Below are 26,862 nucleotides of genomic sequence, written 5' to 3'. Positions count from 1 at the left end.
TAACCCTATCTATAATCGCCTTATAATTTCATAGGCACTTCTCAAACTCCAACGCTCCAGTGAAAAAGTTCCAGCCTTTCTTTATAACACAAATCTTCCATATCTGGCAACATCCTGGTAAACCTCTTCTGAACCCTCCCCAGCTTAATAATAATTAGATTAGATTACCTACAGTGTGGAAACAGGCCCTTCAGCCCAACAAGTCCACACCGACCTGCCGAAGCGTAACCCACCCAGACCCATTCTCCTACATTTACCCCTTCACCTAACACTACGGGCAATTTAGCATGGCCAATTCACCTAACCTGCACATTTTTGGACTGTGGGAGGAAACCGGAGCACCCGGAGGAAACCCACGCAGACACGGGGAGAATGTGCAAACTCCACACAGTCAGTCGCCTGAGGCGGGAATTGAACCCGGGTCTCTGGCGCTGTGAGGAAGCAGTGCTAACCACTGTGCCACCGTGCCGCCCATGTTGTCTTCTTATTTAGGGAGAGAAATACGTCCAATGGAGACAGTTCAGAGAAAGTTCACTTCTTGCGTTCCTGAACAAAGGGATTACTTATAAGGAAAGGATGTGCAGGTTGGCCCTGCACTCTTTGGAATTTAGATAAATGAGAGTTGACATCATTGAAACATTTATGATACTGAGTAGACTTGACAGCAATGGTGCTAACAGGAATCCCATTAGGAAACACAGTTTCAAAGCAAGGGTTCGAACACTTAAGACAGAGGAATTTCTGAGAAAATCTTTAACCTTTGTGAGACATTCATGGTATCAGAAGCATTAGTGAGGCCACATCTGGACAATTGTGTATAAATTTGGTCCCCTTACCGGAGGAGAGATGGAGATGTATTGGAGGCAGTTCAGAGGAGGTCCACTAGATTGATATCAGAGGTGAGAGGTTTGTCATATGGAAGAGAGATTGAGCAGTGTAAAGCCTATATTCTGCAGTTTAGAAGAATGAGAGGAGTTGGGACCACAACTTTTCACTTTATACATTAATGATCTGGATGAAGGAACTGAGGGTATTCTGGCTAAGTTTGCAGATGATATATATCTGCATATTTTGTTTGCATTTCATTGTTGTACAATTAACAGAAATCTTCCACCCTGGGTCTTTCTCTTATCCTGTGTCCAGGAATCTGTATACAGTTTACTCTCTCATCCGCTGTCAAGGCTGATCCAGGCCTTAGAGAACATAAGGTGCCAATCCAGTCATTTCTGCTCACAGTTGCCATTGGGTTGTTCTAGGTCCATGCCTGCTACAATGTGCCATAATTTACCAGTTTGCAAAGTCCTGTCTTACTCCTGTTCTAGCCCCTTTTTTTTTTATGAAATCCTATTTAATTTCTACCACAGTGGGAATGTAGGGTTTGAAACATGGACAGAGCACACAGACAGTGAATGGCTGAAGAGGGTCAAGGGGCTGAATGGCCTATTCTGGCTCTTATTTTATATGTTCATGGGGTCTGGGCTGCATGAGACTCCATACTTACAGTAATGTGGTTGATTCATAGAAATATTATAGAATCCCTACAGTGTGTGGAAGTAGGCCTTTTGGCCCATCAGGTCCACACCAACCCTCTATTGAACATCCCACCCAGACCCCCATCCCTCTCCCATCCCTCAAAACCATCATTTCCCATGGCTAATTCATCAATCCTGCACATCTTTGGACTGTGGGAGGAAACCGGAGCTCCCGGAGGAAACCCACGCAGACACGGGGAGAATGTGCAAACTCCACACAGTCAGTCGCCTGAGGCTGGAATCGAACCCAGGTCTCTGGTGTAGTAGGCAGCAGTGCTAACCACTGAGTCAGTGTGCTGCCCCAATTCTTAAATGGCCTCTGAAATTACCTGCTTAGCCAATCAATTCAAAGTTAAAAATCACACAACACCAGGTTATAGTACAACAGGTTTTTTTGGAAGCACTAGCTTTCAGAGCGCTGCTCCTTCATCAGGTGGCTGTGGAGAATAAGATCCGTCAGACACAGAATTTATAATAAAAGTTTACAATGTGACGCAACTGAAATTATACATTGAAAAAGACTTGGATTGTTTGTTAAGTCTCTCATCTTTTAGATTGAACATGTTGGTTTCAGTTTTTTTCATATGTAAATCGCAGAACTTTTTTTAGAAGTTGCATTCTCAAGTGAACTTTAACAATAGGTGCCATGTTGGCCCAGATAATGTATTGAAGGTATAAGGTGCCCTGTGTGAGGCTGTCTTTGCTATAATGTTCAGACTGATTCTATTTCTAAAAAAAAGGGATTTACAGAATCTTACATGGATTCATACAGTTTTTTAGCAAAATAAAACAAAACTCTGCAAGTACATAGGGCAATTAGGGATGTGCACAAATGCTGACTCTCTGTGTGGAGTTTGCACATTCTCCCCGTGTCTGTGTGGGTTTCTTCCGGGTGCTCCGGTTTCCTCCCACAGTCCAAAGATGTGCGGGTCAGGTGAATTGGCCATGTTAAATTGTCCATAGTGCTAGCTGCATTAGTCAGAGGGAAATGGGTCTGGGTGGGTTACTGTTCAGAGGGTCGGTGTGGACTGGTTGGGCCGAAGGGCCTGTTTCCACACTGTGGGGAATCGAATCGAATCTAATAGTCACATTCCACAAGAGAACAAGGAAACAAACAAACAAATAAATCCTGGCTTGGACTGGCTGATCCAAGATGTCTTTCTCAGCACAATTTTTAAATTGTGATTTCTCCTGTTCAGTTCTGTAGAACTGGAGTGTAAATCTGCCATTTACACTGCTATTGCTAGTGCAGGCCACAAACGTAGGCGTTACTAGAGGCTGACAAATGTAAACACTTGTGGCAAGAGCAAATGTCTTTGTTTCATTAACATCAAGCTAAGCAAATGCCATGACCCATTCGGATGAACACCAGTTACATTTATCATCAAGAGGTCGAGTAGGCTTTACTCAAATTAGACATGCAAATGAAAAACTACCTCCCCTACAACAGTCACACAGTGAATCCACTCAGTTCAATTAAGTATTTACTCACACCATCATCAGCAGCACAACCAGTTGCTTGCGATGGGTTAATGACTTAACTTGCCCACTTGCTGGAGATGTAACTGTAAATGTAGATCGATATATCTGCTTTTGATAAGGTTTGATTAATACCATCCAACAAAGAGGTGTTCCCCATTAGGAGTGCACTCAAAAAGAGCAAGAAAACACTGGCCAAAAAAATCGATGACAGCCTCGTCCCTCCAGCGCAAAACAGAGGTTTCCTTTGATGGGTAAGAACCCTTTCCCCTTCAGGGTTGGGGTGGGATGGGGGATGGGGAGAAAGAGAGTAACAGCAGTGGCGATGGGTGAATTGAGAATCAGGGAAGAAACAGTTAGATTAGATTCCCTACAGTGTGGAAACAGGCCCTTCGGCCCAACAAGTCCACACTGACCATCCGAAGAGTAACCCACCCTCCTCTGACTAATGCACCTAACATTATGGACAATTTAATCTGGCCAATTCACCCTGACCTGTACATCTTTGGAATGTGGGAGGAAACCAGAGCACCCGGAGGAAACCCACACAGACACGGGGAGAATGTGCAAACTCCACACACACACAGTCGCCCGAGGCTGAAATCGAACCAGGGTCCCTGGTAATGTGAGGCAGCAGTGCTAACCAATGAGCCGCTGTACCACCACGCACAGGGGACGTTCTGGGAGCTTTCTGGGGAGTATAGATCAGGGAGTGAGGATCTGGGATGGGTGTTTCTGGGGAGTATAGATCGGGGAGTGAGGATCTGGGGTGGAGGTTTCTGGGGAGTATAGATCAGGGAGTGAGGATCTGGGATGGGGGTTTCTGGGGAGTGTAGATAGGGGAATGAGGATCTGGAATGGGGATTTCTGGGGAGTATAGATCGGGGAGTGAGGATCCGGGGTGGGGGTTTCTGGGGAGTATAGATCGGGGAGTGAGGATCTGGGGTGGGGGTTTCTGGGGAGTATAGATCAGGGTGCGAGGATCTGGGATGGGGTTTCTGGGGAGTATAGATCGGGGAGTGAGGATCTGGAATGGGGGTTTCTGGGGAGTATAGATCGGGGAGTGAGGATCTGGGGTGGGGGTTTCTGGGGAGTATAGATCGGGGAGTGAGGATCTGGAATGGGGGTTTCTGGGGAGTGTAGATCAGGGAGTGAGGATCTGGGGTGGGGGTTTCTGGGGAGTATAGATAGGGGAGTGAGGATCTGGGGTGGGGGTTTCTGGGAAGTATAGATCGGGGAGTGAGGATCTGGAATGGGGGTTTCTGGGGAGTATAGATAGGGGAGTGAGGATCTGGGGTGGGGGTTTCTGGGGAGTATAGATCAGGGAGTGAGGATCTGTGATGGGGGTTTCTGGGGAGTATAGATCAGGGAGTGATGATCTGGGATGGGGTTTCTGGGGAGTATAGATCGGGGAGTGAGGATCTGGAATGAGGGTTTCTGGGGAGTATAGATCGGGGAGTGAGGATCTGGGGTGGGGGTTTCTGGGGAGTATGGATCTGGGGTGGGGGTTTCTGGGGAGTGTAGATCAGGGAGTGAGGATCTGGGGTGGGGGTTTCTGGGGAGTATAGATCAGGGAGTGAGGATCTGGGGTGGGGGTTTCTATGGTGCATAGATAGGGGATGGAGAGTTGGAACTGGGGTTTCTGGGAGGTACAGAGAAGGGCTTGAGGATCTGGGGTGTTGGTTTCTGAGGGGCTACAGATAGGGACGACAGATCTGGAATGGGTGTTCTGGGATGTACAGAATGAAGATTGAGGTGGGATTGTGGAGAGTGGGGAAGGCATCTGAGAGGGGCAGCCAGGAAACCAGCAAGTGAAACTTGGGGACTTTATGATTGGTAAATAATAAAAGACAGTTTTCAATTTTGATGGAGTGAGAATAAATTGATAAAGACCAACCATACTCACAGGAAGAGCCCAACAGCAAGAGAGAATGTTGATCTTTCTGGCCGTGAAGTGCATCACAAACATTGACTAATTAGGAAGAAACTAGGACATAATTGAAAAGAGGATAGGAAAGATTTGGAGGAAAAGAATTTAAGAGGATTAGCCATGGTAAATGCAGGGTTATGGGGCTAGGGTGGGGTGCTGGGATGGATGGGATGCCTCTTCAGACAGTTGGTGCAGACTCAATGGGCCGAATGGCCTCTTTGTGCACTGATATTCTGATCTCGTGGAACACAGTCAATTTGGAGAGAGCCTGAGGGAAGACAAGTGAAGGACTAAGGCTGGAGGTAAAGGTTTGTTTGAAAACAAGGTGAAGATAGGGCTGAAAAGTAGAGGGTGGATGGATTTATTCATTTACAAGCAGCTTGTAGTCAGAAACCATTGAGGAGAGAGGGAAGTTCCCAGAGATTGCAATTCCAATCCCAATAATGGCACTGGATGGGAAGCAAAATTCCACCTAATTGCGATTCAATGACAGCAGCTATACGTGTTTAGATTTCAGTTGAGAACAGGGTTGTGTTTGACTGTAATAACTTGCTGTGAGAAACAAGCAGTTCAAGAGCTCTCAACCCTATACAGGCCATCCTTTCCCAGCCAGTCAATTCTGAACTCTGCAGCCTGACTCTTTTGTCACACAATGTAATCCACACCACGGCCTCATCCAACCCTCCACATCAAGACCACGCCCCTCTCCCAACTCAACCCACCTCCTGACCTTGCAACTCGATTTCCAATCCTTCTAACCCTCTTAGTGAAATATTCTCTGATCGTCTTCTGAATTATTCACAAGTCTTTAAAAAAATGGAAGGATTAAAGCATAAACAGGACATCTTTTCCTTTATGAGGAGGAACAGAGAGGTTTTTTTGATTCATTCATGTGGTGTGGGTATTTATTTTGGAAGAATCAGAGGTGCTCTCTTTGAATTGTAGAGGATTCTGAAGTGGGTTGACAGGATAAGGGCTGCTAGGATGTTTCTCCTCATGGGAGAGTCTACAACCAGAAGGCACAGTCTCAGAATAAAAGGGCACCAATTAAAGACTTAGATAAGGAGAAATTTCTCCTCTCAGAGAGTTCTGAGTCTTTGGAACTCTTTACCACAAAGAGTTATGTGGGCAGAGTCCTTGTGTATTTAAAGGCAGAAATATTCTTGATCAGGGGAAATTGAGGACTGCAGATTAGATTAGATTACATTCCATACAGTATGGACTCAGGCCCTTCGGCCCAACAAGTCCACACCGACCCTCCAAAAAGTAACCCACCCAGACCCACTCTCCTACCCTATATTTACCCCTGACTAATGCACCCAACACTATGGGCAATTTAGCCCGGCCAATTCACCTAACCTGCACGCCTTTGGACTGTGGGAGGAAACTGGAGCACCTGGAAGGAAACCCACGCAGACGCGGGGAGAATGTGCAAACTCCACACAGATAGTCGCCCAAGTCCCTGGCGCTGTGAGGCAGCAGTGCTAACCACTGAGTCACTGTGCTGCCCTAATGCTGGAGATCAGAGTTGAAAAGTGTAGCGCTGGAAAAGCACAGCAGGTAGCAGCATCCGAGGAGCAGGAGAATTGACGTTTTGGGCAGGAGCCCTTCATCAGGAATGAAGCCTGAAGGGCTTATGCCCGAAGTATCGACTCTCCTGCTCCTCGGATGCTGCTTGAACTCAATGCTTTTCCAGCAGCACACAAGTTGATCATATTCTCGATCAGTCAAGGAATCAAGGGTTATAAGGAAAGGGCAGGAAGTTGGATCTGAGGACTATTGGATCAGCCATGATCCTAATGAATTTCAGAGCAGGCTTGAGCGGCTGAATGGTCTACTCCTGTTCTTTTGTCTTATGGTCTTATTACCCATTCCTAACTGCCCAGAGTCTCGCAGGTTTATTCAAATTCACCAGCTTTCAGAGCACTGCTCCCCCGTCAGGTGAAGTGATGAAGGAGCAGCACTCCGAAAGCTAGTGATTTTAAATAAAGCTGTTGAACTTTTACCTGCTGTTGTGTGACATCTGACCTTGTTGACCCCAGTCCAACTCCTGACCCTCCGCCTCACAATTACCCAGAGGGCAGTCAAACATCAACCACAATGCTGTGGGTCTGGAGTCACATGTAGGCCAGGCCAGGCCAGGTAAAGATGGTAGATGTTAGCAAACCAGACGGGTTTTTATGGCAATGGTTACATGGTGGCCATTAGGCAAAAGTTTTTTGTTAATTGAATTGAAACTTTACTGCCAGCCCTGCTGGGTTTTGAGCCCATGTCCCCAGAACATTAACCTGTGACCCCAGATCGCTAGTCCAATGATGTTACTACACAAAGTGGGCAAGGAGGTTATGCTAATCACAGAATTGTTACAACACAGGAGGAGGACATTCCTGATGAAGGGCTTGTGCCCGAAACGTCGATTTTCCTGCTCTTCGGATGCTGCCTGAACTGCTGTGTTTTTCCAGCACCACTCTAATCTTGACTCTAATCTCCAGCATCTGAAGTACCCACTTTCACCGAGGTGGACATTCAGCCCAGCATGCTAATTCTGGCCGCTTGAATGAGCAATGCATTCCTATAGGCCCCTTCCTATAAACCTTTTTCCCAGTTTTTGATGATAATCCAATTCCCGTTTTGATTAAATCTTCCTCCACCACACTATCATTCCAGACCTAGCCACTCACTGTATGAAGGAGTTTCTCCTCATGTCACCATCGCTTATTTTGCTTATTCGTTAAAATGTTCTCAATTCTCCAGTCAGTGGGAACATTTACTCCCTACCTGACCTGTCTAGACCCATGTGGGGGAAGTGCAGGGCAGGGGTGACAATAGTGCACAAAGCAACATGCACCCTGCCACCCCAATAAAACTCACTCTGTAGGAGGGGTTAAAGCATGGAATAAGCCCATTTGGCTCACTGCATCCATGCTGGACCTTTGCAGGGACATCTCACAAAGTTGCACTCCCCCACCCTTTCCCTGTGCACATTCCTCCTAGAATCTTTAAATTACCCTGCCTGTCTCTCCCTTAAAATGCTTCTCAAAGCCCCAGTCATAGAGTCGTAGAGCACAGAAACAAACCCTTTGGTCCAGCCAGTCCATGCGAACCATAATCCCAAATTAAACTAATCCCACCTGCCTGCTCCCGGCCCATATCCCTTCTAAACCTTTCCTATTCATGAACTTGATCCAAATGTCTTTTACATGTTGTAACTGTACCTGCATCCACCACTTCAAGTCGGTTGAATCTCAGATGGCGACAAAACAGACTACAGACGGGAGGTGGAAGACCTGGAAAAATGATGCACTGAGAACAAGCTAGCTCTCAATGCTGGCAAAACCAAGGAACTCATTATTGACTTTCGACGGGATATTACTCATGCCCCCCCCCCCCCTACACATTAACAACACAGAGGTGGACCGAGTGGAGAGTGTCAAGTTCCTGGGAGTGGTCATCCACAACAAGCTTTCTTGGACTCTTCATGTGGATGCACTGGTTACAAAGGCCCAACAACGTCTCTTCTTCCTCAGACAGCTGAGGAAATCTGGCATGACGGCGAATACCCTTGCCAACTTTTATAGGTGTGCCATTGAGAGCATTCTGTCTGGATGTATCACCATCTGGTATGGCAACTGTACCATTCAAGATCGAAGACGGTTACAGAGAGTGGTGAACTCGGCCCAGACAATCACAAAGACCGACCTCCCATCTATAGAATCCATCTACCAGGCCCACTGTCAAGGAAAGGCCACCAGCATTCTCAAAGATCCATCCCACCCTGGCAATGTTTTTCTACAACCTCTACCATCGAGGAGAAGGTACAGAAGCCTGAACACACGCACCAGCCAGTTTCAAAACAGTTTCTACCCAACTGTTGTTAGAATACTGAATGGACTCACAAACTCTTAACATTCGCCTGTACCTGTGTTTTTGTTTTTGCTGCTGTTTACCTGTTATTTACTATCTATGCAACTTAACTCTGTGACCTGCCTGTATTACTCACAAGATAAAGCTTTTCACTGTGCCTCGGTACACGTGACAATAAATTCAATTCAAGTTCATTCCACACACGAACCACTCTCTGTGCCCCTCATGTCTTTTTTAAATCTTTCTCCTCTCTGACCAAAAATCCCCGCTATCCAAATGCAGGTTGTTGCTTGTTGGCTCAGAGCTGAGACCACAGATCACCAGAAACTGCACAGAGAAAATACTGAAGTAACACACGCAATAACCGTGTTCCCGAGTGAACGTTCTGAACTCGTAACTTGACACAGGTGGAACACAGACGTGCATCACTCACCAGTCCAGGCTGCTCAGACTGTCTCTAGCAGAGCTTCACATTGTCTATGCTTTATCTTCAGGGCTGGATCCAACTTCTATTCATGCAGGAATAGTACCTACACACCAATAAACATTCCAGAGTTAGCACATCACTCTACCTGGACAGGAGCTGATCAAACATTGGCTGGACTCTGTAACTTCAAACAATGCTGATTTTGCTTATGTTGCTCTTGCCCAGTGCACACTCTGTGCAATGTAACCTGCATGCCTCTGTCTAAGTCTTTCTGATCTCTACATTTTTGCTTACAATGATCTGCCTTTACTGATCGTAAACAAAGCTTTTCAGTCTACTTTGGTACACGTAAAAATAAATAAATCAATCAATTGATGGTACAGTCCCTCACATCGTCTAACCCAAAGGACTCAGGCAGCTGTTTATTTTACATTGGGAGAAGGGGTGAGGGATTATAGATATTTCAGACACATTCTGTTTTCAAGAGAGAAGATTACATCATTAACCATTAAGTCACCATCTCAGATTCAGCGTGGGCACTGTCTCCATGGCAAATGTCTCATCCAGATCAACGACAGAAACAGAATTGGCTGGAGCAACTCAGTCGGCATCAGTGGATAGAGTTACTGTTTTGAGTCCAGTAGCCTTTCTTCAGAACTGATGGCAGCAAGGGAAAGATGGCATTTGTGCTGAAGGCGAGGGTAGGGTGGTGGAGAGAGAGAGTGAGAGGGTAGGTATAGATAGAGCCCAGAGAGATAGAGAGATAGAGAGAGAGAGAGAGAGAGAGAGAGAGAGAGAGAGAGAATGACATAGAGACCAAGGGCTCAATAATAGTGTGTTTAGGGGAAGGAAAAACTGCTAATGGGGACCATTGGTGTGTGAGGCTGAGCTGAAAGCAGCCCGTGTCATGACGCAGCCTGGTTCTGGCAGGCATCTCTGAGCTGGGAGGCTCATGGATCGTCCCGAAAGCTGTCACCCTGAGAGTGGCGGAAGTGGCGTAGGGGTGGGCTGCCTGAGGGTGGGAGGGATGGCTGGGATGCTGGGGGGGGGGGGGGTCTGTATTCTATGTGCTGTTTCTTATCTAATTGGGCTGTCTTGTATGTATTGGTTACTGCTACTTTTGTGGTGACTGAAAGTGGGCTTTGAGGCTTGTCCTCCTTTCCCTGAAAACTGGTTGAATGGTAGGGTTTGGGGCCTGTCTTTGCTGCTCCTCTCCCTTGTAAATTACTGTTTCTCTGTGTACATCTGTTAATGTTAATTGTTTGTGAACTGTACTGGTTAATAAAATATATTAAAAATAAGCAGGGGATTTAGAATCTCCTCAGTTCAGAGGACTGACTCTGAGCTGGATGGCCACAGCCAGTGGACTGTCCACAAGTAAATAAAGGGCGACTTGATGCCAGGATAATGGCCTCTGTGCAGTTATTTCACATTCTTAATAAGAACATAAGAACTAGGATCAGGAATAGGGAATTCAGTCTCTAAACCTGCTCCGCCATTTAATATGGTCAGAGCTGATCTCATCTCGGCCTCAGCTCCACTTTCGTGCCCATTACCAATAACTCTTCGATCCATTATTAATTACAAATCAATCTCCTTCTCAAATTTATTCAGCATCCCAGCAAGAGAGAAATATTTCCTCCTCCTCTGGTTTAAATCTGCTACCCCTTTAGTCTAAAACTGTGACCTGTCATTCTACACGGCCCACTCGAGGAATCATTCCCTCCATGTCTAATTTGTCAATCCCCTTTAGCATCTCCTGTGCCTCAATTAGATCTCCTCTCATTCATTCTCCTAAACTCTCATTGGTGTGGGCTTTAACTGCACAATCTTTCCTCATAAAACAAGCCTTTCCTGTCTGGAATTAACGTCAATCGACCGGTAATCCAGCACCCGAGGCTGATGTTGTGGGGATAAGAGTTTGTATCCCACCAAGGCAGGTGGTGAAATTTGAATTCAGTAAGGATTTGGAATAAAATGCTGCCTAATCGCCACAACTATCAATTGTCCAGCTAAACCCATCTGGCTTACTGATGTATTTTAGGAGGAGGAAATCTGTTGCCCTTACCTGGTCTGCCCTACATGTGACGTCAGACCCACAACAATGTGATAGACTCTTAAATGTTCTCAAGGTTATGGATGGGCAATAAATGCTGGCCTGGACAGTGGTGCCTACATTCTCCTGTAAGGACAGTCAAGGTGGGAAACTTCACAACCTTTAAGTTTTAAACTGCCCTGTACCTGACAAATGGAGTATAATGGTAGCAAAAACAAGCAGGTCGACTGTTATCAGAACGGCGATAGATTGGGAAAGGGAGAATTGCAATGAGATCTGGGTGTCCTCATACACCAGTCACAGAGTAAGCATTGCAGGTGCAGCAGGTGGTGAAGAAGGTAAATGGTATGTTGGCCTTCATAGCGAGAGGATCCGAGTACAGGAGCAGGGATGTCTTCCTGCAATTGTACAGGGCCTCGGCGAGACCACACCTGGAGTATTGCATGCAGTTTTAGTCTCCTTATCTGAGGGGGGATGTTCTGGCGATGGACAGAGTGCAGCAAAGGTTTATCAGACTGATTCCTGGGATGGCAGCACTGACCTAATCCTTTTTAGGGCTGAGATGAGGTGGAATTTTTTCATCCCGAGTGTGGAATTCTCCACCACAGAAAGCGGTTGAGGCAAAAACATTGCATATTTTGAAGGAGAAGTTAGATATAGTGTTAGGGCGAAAGAGATCAAAAGATATGGGGAGAAAATGGAAACAGGGGACTGAGTTGGATGATCATATTGAATGGTGCAGCAGACTCGAAGGGCCAAATGGCCTACTCCTGCTCCTATTTTCTATGTTTCTGTCTCCATCGACAACATAAGTCTGTCATTGACCTTGCCTTCTCCCTGAATATCTGTCTTGACCAAATGTTTTAATGTGAGCACAAAACTCTCTGTAGTAAAGACCCCTCTCTCTTCACAATGCTCAGATGGGTTTATGATCAACCCTTCTCTCTTTCAGTAAGTGCTCAAAGATGCTCTTTCGTTTCAGGAAGTAAAGAGGAGTGTTTGAAAGCCCAGAGGGAGAACTTGACTCACCATTTATGAAGATTAAAGTGGTGCTGGAAAAGCAAGCAGGTCAGGCAGCATCCAAGGAGCAGGAAAATTGGCATTTTGGGCAAAAGTCCTTCATCAGGAAAAATCCATCTGGCTCATATATTTAGCCACATATATTTCGCTCCCAACTCGTCTCTGAATAACATAAGTCTTCTTTACAGTGCAGGCCTTCCTTCGGTGAATTGTTCACTGGGTAACATGTCCCTTCCAAGACCAAGCTGAGGGACTTTAACACTGTTCCCAATGAAGGGCTTTTGCCCGAAACGTCGATTTTCCTGCTCCTCAGATGCTGCCTGACCTGCTGTGCTTTTCCAGCACCACTCTAATCTTGACTGTAATCTGCAACACCCACTTCCGCCTAGTTGATCCCCACCATTTGTGAAGCCATCTGTCTTCACTGACCTCACAGTCACGAGTCAATAGGCAGCACACTCTCCACCTTAACCCTGACCCACAAGCCAGCAGCATGGTGGGTCCCTATGATGGGCCTGGGACATTCGGAGGCAACAGCGCACTTGTATCTTAGCCTCCATTCATCCAGTGCTGTCCAATTCCAATCATCTCAGCTATGCCTGCCATTGAGTACAGATCCTAGCTCCTCTTCCTTGTTATAAGCAAACAATGCTGCCCATTTTTAGCAGTAAATAAGCCACATATATTTAGCTCCCAATTTGTCACTGAATAAGATAAATCATCTTTACAGTGTAGGCCTTCCCCCTGTGAATTGTTCACTGGGTAACATGTCTCTTCTGAGACCAAGCTGAGGGACTTTAACACTGTCCCCGAGAAACTAGTCGTGTGTACATTGTTAGTACACAAGCTCTTTGTTCACTCACTTATGCCACTCATGGTTATTTGTTGTTCTAGTGTAAGTTCTAGAAAAATTTAAAACAGCTTGTGTGAAAATGGTTTTCTTTATTCTTTCCGTTTTCTCACGGAACGAGAACAGGGCCAACTTTTGCCCAAGATAGCCATCATTTGGCCCGGAAATGAGGGATTTGTTGAGTCAAGAGACAGCCAAATTGCTATGGGTCTGGAGTCACATGTAGGCCAGAGCAGATAAGGACAGCAGATTTCCTTCCCTAATGGACATTAATGAGCCAGATGGATTATTACCACAATGATTACATTAGGCTAGTTTTTTTTTAAATTCTAGATTTTAGTAAATATGAATGTTGTGGTGAGATTCAAAACCATGTTCTCAGTACTTGAGCCTGAGGTTCTAGTTTAGAAAGTTCAGTGCTTAGTGCTGTCTTCCTTCACAAATGAACCAGAATACATTTTGCAATAATCCATGATGGCTCACATTAGTGAGACTAGCTTTTAATTTCAGATTTATTAAGTGAATTGGAATATAACTGCCATGGTCAGATTGAAACTTCTGTCTTCAAAGCATTAGCTAGCAGCCTTAGATCACTAATCGTGTGACATTAGCACTACACCACAACCATTTCCCCTTGAATGGAACATGAAGCACAAAGTCCCCAGTTCTTTTCCCCCCAGTCCAATAATTTGTTTTCTCCTCGAATAATTATCCAACTCCATTTTGAAATCCTCAATCGAAGAGGGTTTTGGAGGAGGACTAATTAGCTGACTCTTCAAAAGACAACAAAGAAGACAGTAAGGACAAAGATAATGCAACTCTCTGAGTCACAGAGAATGTCTTTTGTGACTTTGGCAATGGTAAATATGTCATGTCTTATTAATTATGCAGATGACTGTTCCTTTGAAGAATAGTCCAGCCTCTATTCTGATTCAAGTTCACCGCTTCATCAAATTCACTCAAGCGCTTCTGCCCTCGATTCTACAAACCTGTCAGCATTCTCCATGTTATTTAAGGTCATTGTGTGTCCTGCTGTTGTACACGTCCAGTAGTCAGAACCTGGTTAACCCCATTCTCATTTGGTCAGCTCTGGACTGTGCTTTAAAAAATAAAACACGTCCTGCTGATGAGCTACACTGGACAGAATTAAAGATGACACCTTGTAAAAGAAGCAGTTTCCCTTTGGTATTATTAATGTCCAGTTCCACACAACACTGTCTATTCGATTGCCTACCAATGCATTTATGCTGAATTACCTGCTCTCAGTCCTCTGAAGCATTTGAGGATTGCATCCAATCAGCCCCCTTGGCTATGACGGGGGGCGGAGGGGAAATACTTGGTTGCAATCAGGATGCAACTCTGGAAAGTGCATATTTGAGCATTTCATACACCTTATCTCTGATGTCAAGAAACTTGTCTGCATTCATCATCTTCTCTTCTTCTTAGGAATCCCCTTAGGATAGGGGGGGAATGTTGACTTGCCTTCATTGTGGATCGATGGGTTCAACGTAGACTCTGTCGCATCTGGATCAAGAGTGTAGTGCTGGAAAAGCACAGCAGGTCAGGCAGCATCCAAGGAGCAGGAGAATCAATGTTTTGGGCACAAGCCCTTCATCTGTCACAACTGGGGCAGGCAGAGCTTGGGGTGGGGGAGATGGAGTTTAGAGATCTGTGCACTCCCTCCAACACCTCAGCCTCCCCTCTGCACATTCCCAACCAAGCCTCCTGATGTGTTCAATGTCTCCCCCCTCTTTGACAGTCCTTATTAACTTAGTCAAAAGCCAGCATCTCCCAATAGTCAGCTGGTGTGTTTTGACCTCTCCAATGAGGCTTTGAGAACATCATGACACCATTTCCACAGACCTGCTGTGGATCTCCGGGCAAAGATTCGCTGGCTAAACTCAAACATGATCACATTGTTGATGATCAGAAAGAAACAAGGAGGAATCCAAGACTGGAGGAGCCAAGGTATAATAGTGAGGGACAATAGAAGTCTGCTCAATATATAGGTGACAATTTTTAATCTCTAAAATTCATTACAGATATTCAAACCAGCAACACATCTTCTTCCTGCCTGAAAGTTAAGAGGAGTTGTTGCTTTGAAATCTAAAAGAAATTTAACCAAAATAACAATTCACATAATTAATTTCAGGCAGAACATTTTTCATTGTTGATTCAAAAACTATTTATTTCTAAAGTAGAACCAAAGGACTGATAATTTCAATGAAGTGAATTTTAGTTTTCATGGTTCTGTAGGAGGGTTGTTTGATACATTAGCTTTCATAGTGAGAGGATTCGAGTACAGGTGCAGGGATATCTTGCTGCAATTGCACAGGGTCTGGGTGAGACCACACCTGGAATATTGTGTGCAGTTTTGGTCGCCTTATCTGAGGAAGGATATTCTGGTGATGGAGGGAGTGTAGTAACGTGAGTTTTGAGAAGATTTGTAGCTCAGGTTTGTAGATTTACTCACTGAGCTGGAAGGTTCATTATCAGACGTTTTGTCACCATACTACGTAACATAATCAGTGAGCCTCCGGAAAAGCACTGGTGGTATGGCTCGCTTTCTATTTATGTGTTTAGGTTTGAAACCAGCCACACCACCAGCCCTTTATCCGGAGGCTCACTGATGTTGTTACCTAGTATGGTGACGAAACGTCTGAAAACGAACCTTCCAGCTCAGCAAGCAAACCTACACCCAGTGTAGTAAAGGTTTACCAGACTGATTCCTGGGATGGCAGAGTTGATGTACGAAGAGAGACTGCATCAGTTAGGATATTCGCTGGAATTCGGAACAATGAGACGGAATCTCACAGAAACCTATAAAATTATAACAAGACTTTACAAGATGTTGCCAATGATGGATTTCAGAATCAGCTGTCACAGTCTAAGAATACAAGATAGGCCAATTCAGACTGAGATGAGAAGGAATGTCTTCACCCAGAGAGTGGGGAGCTTGTGGGATTCTCTGCCACAGAAAATGGTTAATGCCAAAACATTGAACATTTTCAGAAGGATACATGTATAGAATATAACAGTTTAATTTTAAAAAAAGAGCTTTTGTTACTTAGAACATCTAAAATTAAGTTTTATTAAAAATAACTTATACATTTAATTTGAGGTGCAACATTTTATACTGTTGATTTGAAAACTGTGTTTTCTAACTGAAGCCCAAACCTTTATTATACCACTTTGAGAGCTGAATTTAGGTTTTCAGGGAAACGTTCTGGGTAAAGTTTGTTTGGATGGTATTATGTGACAGTTTCTTGTACTAAACAGTGAATTACTGGATAATGATGACAGAGGAAAGGAAGGAGCTAAATTATGAGGAATGATGATCTGAGAATGTGTTGCTGGAAAAGCGCAGCAGGTCAGGCAGCATCCAAGGAGCAGGAGAATCAACGTTTCGGGCATGAGCCCTTCTTCAGAAACTCCCTTCCTGAAGAAGGGGTCATTCCCGAAACGTCGATTCTCCTGCTCCTTGGATGCTGCCTGACCTGCTGCGCTTTTCCAGCAACACATTCTCAGCTCTGATCTCCAGCATCTGCAGCCCTCACTTTCTCCAGGAATGATGATCTGTCAAGACTGGAAAAGTAAAGGTTGAGTGGTAACACCATGTTTGAATTTTGGATTTTACAGAAGTGAGATAACAAAGACTCTGCAAGATGGGTCACCGTGTCCAGACCGAGCAAACGTGGTGTCAACTCAAAACCTTCCTTTTCAGTGATTGAGTAATCAACTTCTGAAACAGGGAGACACATGAAGAAGACAGAATAATTCGATTCACATACAGATTAGATAAGTGTCTTTCAGAAACTAATATTTGATGACTTAATAAATTAGTATTTTAAGGTATGACATATGTTAAGTGTGGCATGTTTGGGGGATACAAAGTCAGTTGGTACCAAAGTCCCAAAGCTCCCAAACATTGGGTGTTCCCTCACTCTACATCTGGATCGACTGAAGACAGGTTGATAAAAGATCTGAAATAAAACAAAGAACTGCCATCTGAAACTCACAAAAAAAAACCCAGAAACTGCTGGAGAAACTCAGCAAGCCTGGCAGCATCTATGGAGACAGAGACAGGGTTAATGGTTTGAGTCTAGTATGGCTCTTCTTCAGAACTGAAGAAGTCTTTTGAATTGGTATTCTTGAAAATTGTCCTGTTGAGTGCAAGATAAAAGGCTGCAAAAAAATGTCTTACTCTTTTTCAGGAGTACCCAAGTTTTACGCTGCCTTTTTGTAAACCTGAAACCTTTATAACTGTTGGATTTTAATATAAGCAAGTCCATTTTGTACCGAGACAGGATAGATCAAAGTCTTTTTTGAAGGCGCAAATACAATGGACTTCCATTGCGATTTTGGGGATTCAGGTGCATAGCTCTTGAAATGTCACAAACAGGGGTAGAAAATAGGGTCGAGAATGTGTGCTGGAAAAGCACAGCAGGTCAGGCAGCATCCGAGGGGCAGGAGAATCAATGTTTCGGGTTTGAGCCCTTCATCAAGAATGATGAAGAGCTTATGCCCGAAACATCAATTCTCCTGCTCCTCGGATACTGCCTGACCTGCTGTGCTTTTCCAGCACCACATTCTCGACTCTGATCTCCAGCATCTGCAGTCCTCACTTTCCCCTACGTGTAGAAATTAGTCAAGAAGGCTAATGGCATTTTAGCCTTCACATCTAAAGGGTAGGAGTATAGGGATGCAAACGTCATGCTGCAGTAATACAGCAGGTCCCACTGAGAGTACTGTAGCAGATCTGGGCACTACCCCTTCGGAAGGATGTTTTAGCCCTGGAGGGATTCCAACGCAGATTTACAAGGATGAAACCTGGATTTCAGGTTTAAAGTTTTGAGGAGAGATTAGACAAATTAGGCCTTTATTCTCCAGAATTTAGAAGGTTAAGGGGTGATGTATTAGAGGTCTTCAGGATATTAACAGGAAAAGACAGAGTAAATAAAGAGACTACTTTCATTGGTTGAAGCAGGGGCCTCATCTAAAAATGTGGACCTGATCATTTGGGAAAGACATCAGAAAGCACTTCTACACACAAAGATATTGGGGATTTGGAAACATCTTCCTCAAATAGAGGTCAATGCTAATTCAATTGTTCAATTTAAGTCTGAGGTAGACAAATGTTTATTAAGCAAGGGTACTGAGGGAAAACAGCCCAAGGCAGGCATATAGAGTTAGGCCACAGATCAGCCGTGATCTCATTGAGTGACAGAGCAGGCTTGAGGGGCTGAATGGCCTACTCCTGTTCCTGCATTGCTGACAAACATGGAGTTAGAGAAACAGAGTATCACAGGGTTGGAAACGTAGGTTTACCAACATAGAGAATGTGGGTGGAAAAGCTGTTGTTAAATTTAAGTTTGCAGCCAAGATCAAAATTGAGTGCAGTGAGAACTAACAAGTAGAGTTGGCATTTTGATGAGGACCTCTGGGTTTGTTATGAGCAATTAAATGGCAAGTGAATTTTAATATTGCAATTTTATACAATATTGGAGGAAAAAGCGATGTAAATATTTCAGAGGGATTATCCTTTCGGCAAAATAGTCCCCTTGCATATACAGGCGAAAGTGGGTACTGCAGATGCTGGAGATTAGAGTCAAGATTAGAGGAGCACAGCAGGTCAGGCAGCATCCGAGGAGCAGGAGAATCGACGTTTCGGGCAGTAGCCCTTCATCATTTCCAGCACCACTCTAATCTTGACCCTTGCATATACACTAATGTGATCTGTGATGTCGACAGGCCACAATAGACTGTAGTAACATCTAGGAGACAGTGAGGTCTGCAGATGCTGGGGATCAGAGTTGAGAGTGTTGCTGGAAAAACACAGCAGGTGTCAGGCAACATCCGAGACATTGATTTTCCTGCACCTCGGATGTTGCCTGACCCGCTGTGCTTTTCCAGCGACACACTCTCAACACTGTCATAACATCTACACAAGCAGAAATGACATTGCAGCCCTGCCTGTGCAGTCACTTCAGTAACAATGCACCCTCAGACTGACCCCACCACTGGTGTTGCAGTTGCCCCAGGCTGCAAACATTGCTCCCCTTTCCACTTTTTCAAATTTATTCACAGGATGTAGGCGTCATTGTCTAGGCCATTCCTAATTGCCGAGAGGGCAGCTAAGAGTCAACCATGCTGCTCTGTGTCTGGAGTCACGTGCAGGCCAGACCAGGTAAGGATGGCAGTCATGAAGAAGAGTTACACCTGAACCGTCAATGTCTGCACTTCCTGATGCTGCCTGGCTTGCTGTGTTCTTTCAGACTCTAGCCTGTCTACTTTAGCTTTCTTTTCTAACGCACATTCGTAGACCAGCTGGGTTTTGTCCCCCAAACAATCAACAATGGACTCATGGCCAGCATTAGACTCTTAATTCCAGATTTTTATTGAATTGGAATTCTATCATCCACTGTGGCGGGATTCAAACCTAAATCACTGGACTAACAGTCCAGCCGGAAGGCTGTCACCTCCCCTCACTGAGGAAGACTTGGGGGTGGAGTCTGTGGTTGAGGGGAGAGTGGGAGAAAGGGTGTGGGGAGGACGGAAGGGTGAAGGAATTGTGGGGGGGTGGGGTGGGGTGTTAATGGGCGAGGTGGAGGTGAAGGTTGGGGCTGGCAAGATGAAGCAGCCAGAGCAGGTACATCAGTACCTCTGGGCTGCAAGCATGACCTCATGGTTCCGAGAAGCACCCCTTACCCAGACAGGAAGGTGTGGCGAGAGTGGGAGCCAAGGTGATACCAATGGGGAGGGGGAAGCTCCTTCTCATCAGCCCTGGCCTTCACCTCAGTGAGTCCTGGGTCACAACTCTGGCAAATTTCCAAACTCTGCTGCTTCCCATTGTTTCACGATTCTATAGTAGACCTCTTAGCATGTGTAGTCTTAACACGTGGAGGCAGTGCTTACATAGCCTTAGTATTTAGTGAAGAGAATAGGATTAGCTAAGTGACTTTAAAAAGGTTCGGGAAGTGGGGGTAGGGGTGGGGGTGACATCTTTTCTTTGTTAATTTGCTGTCTGTGGGCTTGCATTTATTACCCAGAGAACAGTTAATAAGAGTCAGCCACATTGCTGACGGTGTGGAGAGACATGGAGGCCATACTAGGTAAGGTTGGAAGACTTCCTTCCCTCAAGGATATTGTCCTTTTCTCCTCCACCCAACAATCAGCAGCAATTTTATGGTCACCATTAGACTCTGAATTCCAGATTATTATTGAATCCAAATCTCACCATATTGGGATTCGAACGCAGGTCCCCAGAACATTACCTGGATCTCTGCATTAACAGTCTAATATGAATATGAGTAAGCCATTGCCTCCCCATTGCATTTTCAATGTCAATACAATGTGAAGAAGCAATTAGAAAGGCAAATGGAACATTGGGATACACAGTCAGAGTAGACGATATTAGATTCAGCAAAGGTTACACGGAGGCTTTCCAACACTTGGTTGACTACACTTGGACTTTGCATATATTAGTTGTCACACTTCAATAGAATTATACATACATTTAAAATGTGCAGTGAAGGACAACAAGAATAATCCCAAATGTCAAAGGAAGAGCTGTGTAGGAAAGATTAGAGAAGCCGACTTCTTGAGAAAGGGAAAGGTGGTTTAGAGGAGATATCGGCTTATAAGCTGTTAAGTGGCGATGATAAAGTAATTCAGACTGTGAGTTCAAGGGAACTGAGTCCAACAGAATGGCAGATTGTTACAGCACAGGAGGCCATTCTGCCCCAACTCTCCAAATGAGCCTCTCACCCAGCGCCAGCACCCCCAACCCCTCACCATGATGCCGCACATTCTTCCTTCTCAAGTATAATTCCCCCGTGAATATTTTAATTAAATCTGCCTCCTCCACACCCCATGGGCAGGACGTTCCACACCCTGAACACTCACTCCATGAAAATGGTTTTCCCCATACCGCTTTTCCTTCTTTTACTAATTTAAATCAGGAGGTCCCCCAGCTCAGGTGGCTCAATGGCCAATTTGTGACACAGAGTGATGCCAGCAGAGTGAGTTCACTTCCCGCACTGGCTGAGGTTATTGGGAAAGATTCTCTTTCTCAACCTCTCCCCTCAGCTGAGGCGTGGTGACCCTCAGGTTAAACCACCACTTGGCTCTCTCTGATGAGACAGCAGCCTCTATGGTCTAGTAAGATTGTGGCAATGCTACCTTTTACCCTTTATTGTTTTAAATAAGCAAACAAAGGAGGTCTGGACAGGAGAAATATTTTTTAAAAACATTTAATAACTTAGAGAAGATCTTTATAAAAAGTAATTTACTCAAAGAAATGGTAGACCAGATAGAAGGCAAATGAAGGATTTTAGTGTATTCAAACTTCAATTAGATGCAGAGTAATCATTCCTGACAAATTTACTAGAATTCTTTGAGGAGGTAATAAGCAAGTTGGATAAAGGGGAGGCAGAAAATGCAAACTATTTGAATTTTCAAAAGGGGTACCACATGAGATAAACATCCGTGGTGTTGGGTGTAGCGTATCAGCATGGATAGAGGATTGACTAACTACTAGAAGACAGAGTGTTAGGATAAGGGAGAACATTTTCAAGAGTGCCACAGAGATTAATGCTTTTCCTGTCTCCATGACCTCCTTTCTTAAAGTTGCAACTCATTTTGCTTACATTAAAACAGGTCATACGCACAGCTGCATCCCCATGACAACATCTGACCAATCAGAATCTGCCTGCACAATCTGAAAATTAAGATTGACAGTTCACAGTTCCCGAAACAACTCCATACCAGTCATGACCTAACCAATCAGCACCCTCTCCTTATTTGGTACAAAATAATGTCTCTTTTGTTCCAAGTCCATTCCTCGTGTCAGGATTATTAACGTATCAAGCACTATGTTGCCAAACCATTCCACCAAATTTCTAACACAATCTTGTAGGGTTTAGTAACGTTTTGTTTTAAAGTTGACAAAGCAAATAAATCCAAGAGATTCCACAGTTTTGAACAAACAACAATAAACTTTACTTAACAAAAAATAGGGTTGTAATATAATTTGTGATGTGATACATAAACTTATATTCTAAAATCCCAAAATAAACATGAGGCAAATATGGGTAACAAAACTGAGTTTGATCATTTTACAGAACACATCAAATAGCAAATGCAAGCAAGATGAAATTCTATGAATTTCTCTGTGATTCCCACCCCCCCCAACCCCTCAAATGTTGATTACATGATAGATCATCTTATTAAAACCTGACAAGGAATTCCAATTCTTCACTTTTAATAATCTAGCCTTGAAATTCCCTCAAAAGCTGTTGTGTCATGGACTGCTTCAATAATAGCTCATGTTCTAGTCAGACACCCTCCTCTCCTAAGACTACAGTCCACTGGATTTTAGAGACTGCATTCAGCTTACTCATTGGCATGACTCCAGATTTCCGCCGACGTCTAGCTTCACCAAGCTAGAACTTCCCTTGTTTTTCTTTTCCCCTGAGCTCCAATCTTGTTTAGTTGCATCAATCAATTCCTAGAATTCCTTCCTGATTCCCAATTGCACAAAATCATCCAACTATTCTTGGGATCTCTTCCACCTTAATAAATGAGGTGCCGGTGTTGGACTGGGCTGGGCAAAGTCAGAAGTCACACGACACCAGTATGTAGTCCAACAGGTTTATTTGAAATCACAAATTTTTGGACCACTTTTCCTTTATCAGGTGAAGTCTGAAGAAAATGCAGTGCTTCAAAAGCTTGTGATTTCAAATAAACCTATTGGACTATAACCTGGTGTCACGTAACTTCTGGCCTTAATGAGTAGAACCAATGTAGCTTGGTTAGCTTTCAGCAGGTCCAGCTAAACAGCTACACGGTTTAACATCGATTCTCCATTCATCAGACTCTCTCTCTCTCTCTCACACACACACACTCACACAGACTCTCTCTCACACACACACACTCACACATACACAGCCTTTCTCTCTCTCACGCACAGACACACAAACGCACAGACATTCTCATACACACACACACGCACAGACTCACACACATACAGACGCACAGACACTCATATACACACACACACACACACCTGCACAGAGGCTCTCACACTCATCCACTGACACTCTCTCTCACACACACAGATTCTCTAATACACACACACTCACTCATATATACAGACTCTCTTTCACACACACACTCACACACACATACACAGACTCTCTCACACACTCACACACACACACAGACTCTCTCACACACTCACACACACACAGACTCTCTCATACACACACAGGCTCTCTCTCACACACACACATACAGACTCTCTCTCACACACACACAGAGACTCTCTCTCTCTCACACACACACTCAGAGACTCTCTCTCTCACACACACACTCACACAGAGACTCACTCTCACACACACACACACACAGAGACTCTCTATCTCACACACACTCATACACAGACTCTCTCTCACACTCATCCATAGACTCTCTCTCACACACACACAGATTCTCTCATACACACACACATACTCTCTCTCAAACACACGCACAGATTCTCTCATACACACACACTCACTCACACATACACAGACTCTCTCACATACTCGCAACTCACATACACAGACTCTCTCTCAAACACACACGCGCACACACACACACTCACTCACACATACAGACTCTCTCTTACACACACTCTCTCTCACACACACATACACAGACTCTCTCTCACTCTCACATATACAGATTCTCTCTCACACACACATACACAGACTCTCTCTCAAACACTCACATACACAGACTCTCTCTCACTCTCACATACAGACTCTCTCTCACACTCGCACTCACATACACAGACTCTCTCACGCTCACATACACAGACTCTCTCTCTCACACACACACTCACACAGACTCTCACACACACTCACACAGACTCTCTCACACACACACAGAGACTCTCTCTCTCACACACACACTCACACAGAGACTCTCTCTCACACACACACACTCACACAGACTCTCTCTCACACACACACACAGACTCACACACACACTCACACAGACTCACACACACACACACAGAGACTCTCTCTCACACACACACACTCACATAGACTCTCACACACTCACAAACACACACAGACTCTCTCTCACACACACACACACAGAGACTCTCTCACACACACTCACACAGAGACTCTCTCTCACACACACACTCACACAGTGACTCTCTCTCACACACACACAGACTCTCTCTCTCACACACTCACATACACAGACTCTCTCTCACACTCATCCACAGACTCTCTCTCTCTCACACTCACACAGATTCTCTCATACACACACATACACAGACCCTCTCGTTCACACACGCATTCACACATACACACACTCTCTCACACACTCACACATACACAGACTCTCTCAAACACATGCACAGATTCCCTCATACACACACACTCACTCACACATACACAGACTCTCTCTTTCACATGCACACTCACACACACATATACAGACTTTCTCTCACACACACACGGACTCTCTCTCTCACACTCACACTCACAGATACACAGACTTTCTCACATACTCGCACTCACATACACAGACTCTCTCTCAAACACACATGCGCACACACACACACTCACACACATACAGACTCTCTCTTACACAGACTCTCTCTCACACACACATACACAGACTCTCTCTCACACACACATATACAGATTCTCTCTCACACACACATACACGGACTCTCTCTCAAACACACACATACACAGACTCTCTCTCACTCACATACACAGACTCTCTCTCACACACACACAGACTCTCTCTCACACACACATACTCTCTCACACATACACACATACACATACTCTCTCACACATACACACACTCTCTCACACATACATTCACACAGAAACACACATACACATACTCTCTCACACATACATTCACACAGACACACACATACACACTCTCTCTCACACACACATACACAGACTCTCTCACGCTCACATACACAGACTCTCTCTCTCACACACACACTCACACAGACTCTCACACACACACACACACAGACTCACACACACACTCACACAGACTCTCACACACACTCACACAGAGACTCTCTCTCACACACACACACTCACACAGACTCTCTCACACACACACACACAGACTCACACACACACTCACACAGACTCTCACACACACTCACACAGAGACTCTCTCTCACACACACACACACTCACATAGACTCTCTCACACACTCACAAACACACACAGACTCTCTCTCACACACACACACACACACAGAGACTCTCTCACACACACTCACACAGAGACTCTCTCACACACACACTCACACAGAGACTCTCTCTCACACACACACACAGACTCTCTCTCTCACACACTCACATACACAGACTCTCTCTCACACTCATCCACAGACTCTCTCTCTCTCACACACACACAGATTCTCTCATACACACACATACACAGACCCTCTCGTTCACACACGCATTCACACATACACAGACTCTCTCACACACTCTCTCAAACACATGCACAGATTCCCTCATACACACACACTCACTCACACATACACAGACTCTCTCTTTCACACGCACACTCACACACACATATACAGACTTTCTCTCACACACACACGGACTCTCTCTCTCACACTCACACTCACAGATACACAGACTTTCTCACATACTCGCACTCACATACACAGACTCTCTCTCAAACACACATGCGCACTCACACACATACAGACTCTCTCTTACACAGACTCTCTCTCACACACACATACACAGACTCTCTCTCACACACACATATACAGATTCTCTCTCACACACACATACACGGACTCTCTCTCAAACACACACATACACAGACTCTCTCTCACTCACATACACACTCTCTCTCACACACAGACTCTCTCTCACACACACATACTCTCTCACACATACACACATACACATACTCTCTCACACATACACACACTCTCTCACACAGACACACACATACACATACTCTCTCACACATACATTCACACAGACACACACATATAGACTCTCTCTCACACACATACACACACTCTCTCACACATACATTCACACAGACTCACACACATACATACACAGACTCACACACATACATACACAGACTCTCTCTCACGCACTCACACTCACACAAACTCTCTCACATACTCAAATACAAACACAGATTCTCTCATACACACACTCACTAACATATACACAGACTCTCTTTCACACTCACACATACACAAACTCTCTCACATACTCGCACTCACATACAGACTCTCAAACACACACGCACACACATACACAGACTCTCAAACACACACGCACACACACACACATACACAGACTCTCTCTCACACACACTCTCTCACAGATACACACATACACATACTCTCTCACACATACATTCACACAGACTCACACACACACAGATTCTCTCACACACACACATGCACTGACACATACACAGACTCTCTTTCACACACAGACACTCTCTCTCTCACACACACATACACACACAGACTCTCTCTCACACACACACCCACAGACTCTCTCTCTCACACACATACCCACAGACTCTCTCTCTCACACACATACCCGCAGACTCTCTCTCACACACACCCACAGACTCTCTCTCACACGCACAGACTCTCTCTCACACACACCCACA

At 44.8% G+C, this 26,862-nt stretch overlaps 1 protein-coding gene across 4 annotated transcripts in view; it reads right to left on the bottom strand.

Moving 5' to 3' along the window:
* The window catches only part of ndst1b (N-deacetylase/N-sulfotransferase (heparan glucosaminyl) 1b), a 292,956-nt gene that overhangs the window by 214,733 nt on the left and 51,361 nt on the right, over positions 1-26,862 (bottom strand). For 2 of the 4 annotated variants that reach the window (XR_015759698.1, XM_043703098.2), the window contains exon 2: positions 9,239-9,335. The exons of the other annotated variants lie outside the window; for them this stretch is intronic. The gene's annotated coding sequence lies outside the window, so the exon portion shown is untranslated. The remainder of the gene's footprint in view (positions 1-9,238; positions 9,336-26,862) is intronic. 4 annotated transcript variants of the gene reach the window in all.

Source organism: Chiloscyllium plagiosum, unplaced genomic scaffold (genome assembly GCF_037043375.1).
Source record: "Chiloscyllium plagiosum isolate Xiang-an unplaced genomic scaffold, Cpla_swu_hap1 HiC_scaffold_16, whole genome shotgun sequence".
NCBI lineage: Eukaryota > Metazoa > Chordata > Chondrichthyes > Orectolobiformes > Hemiscylliidae > Chiloscyllium > Chiloscyllium plagiosum.
Note: the sequence above shows the minus strand (reverse complement) of the source record. Positions and strands in the feature narration are given on the sequence as shown.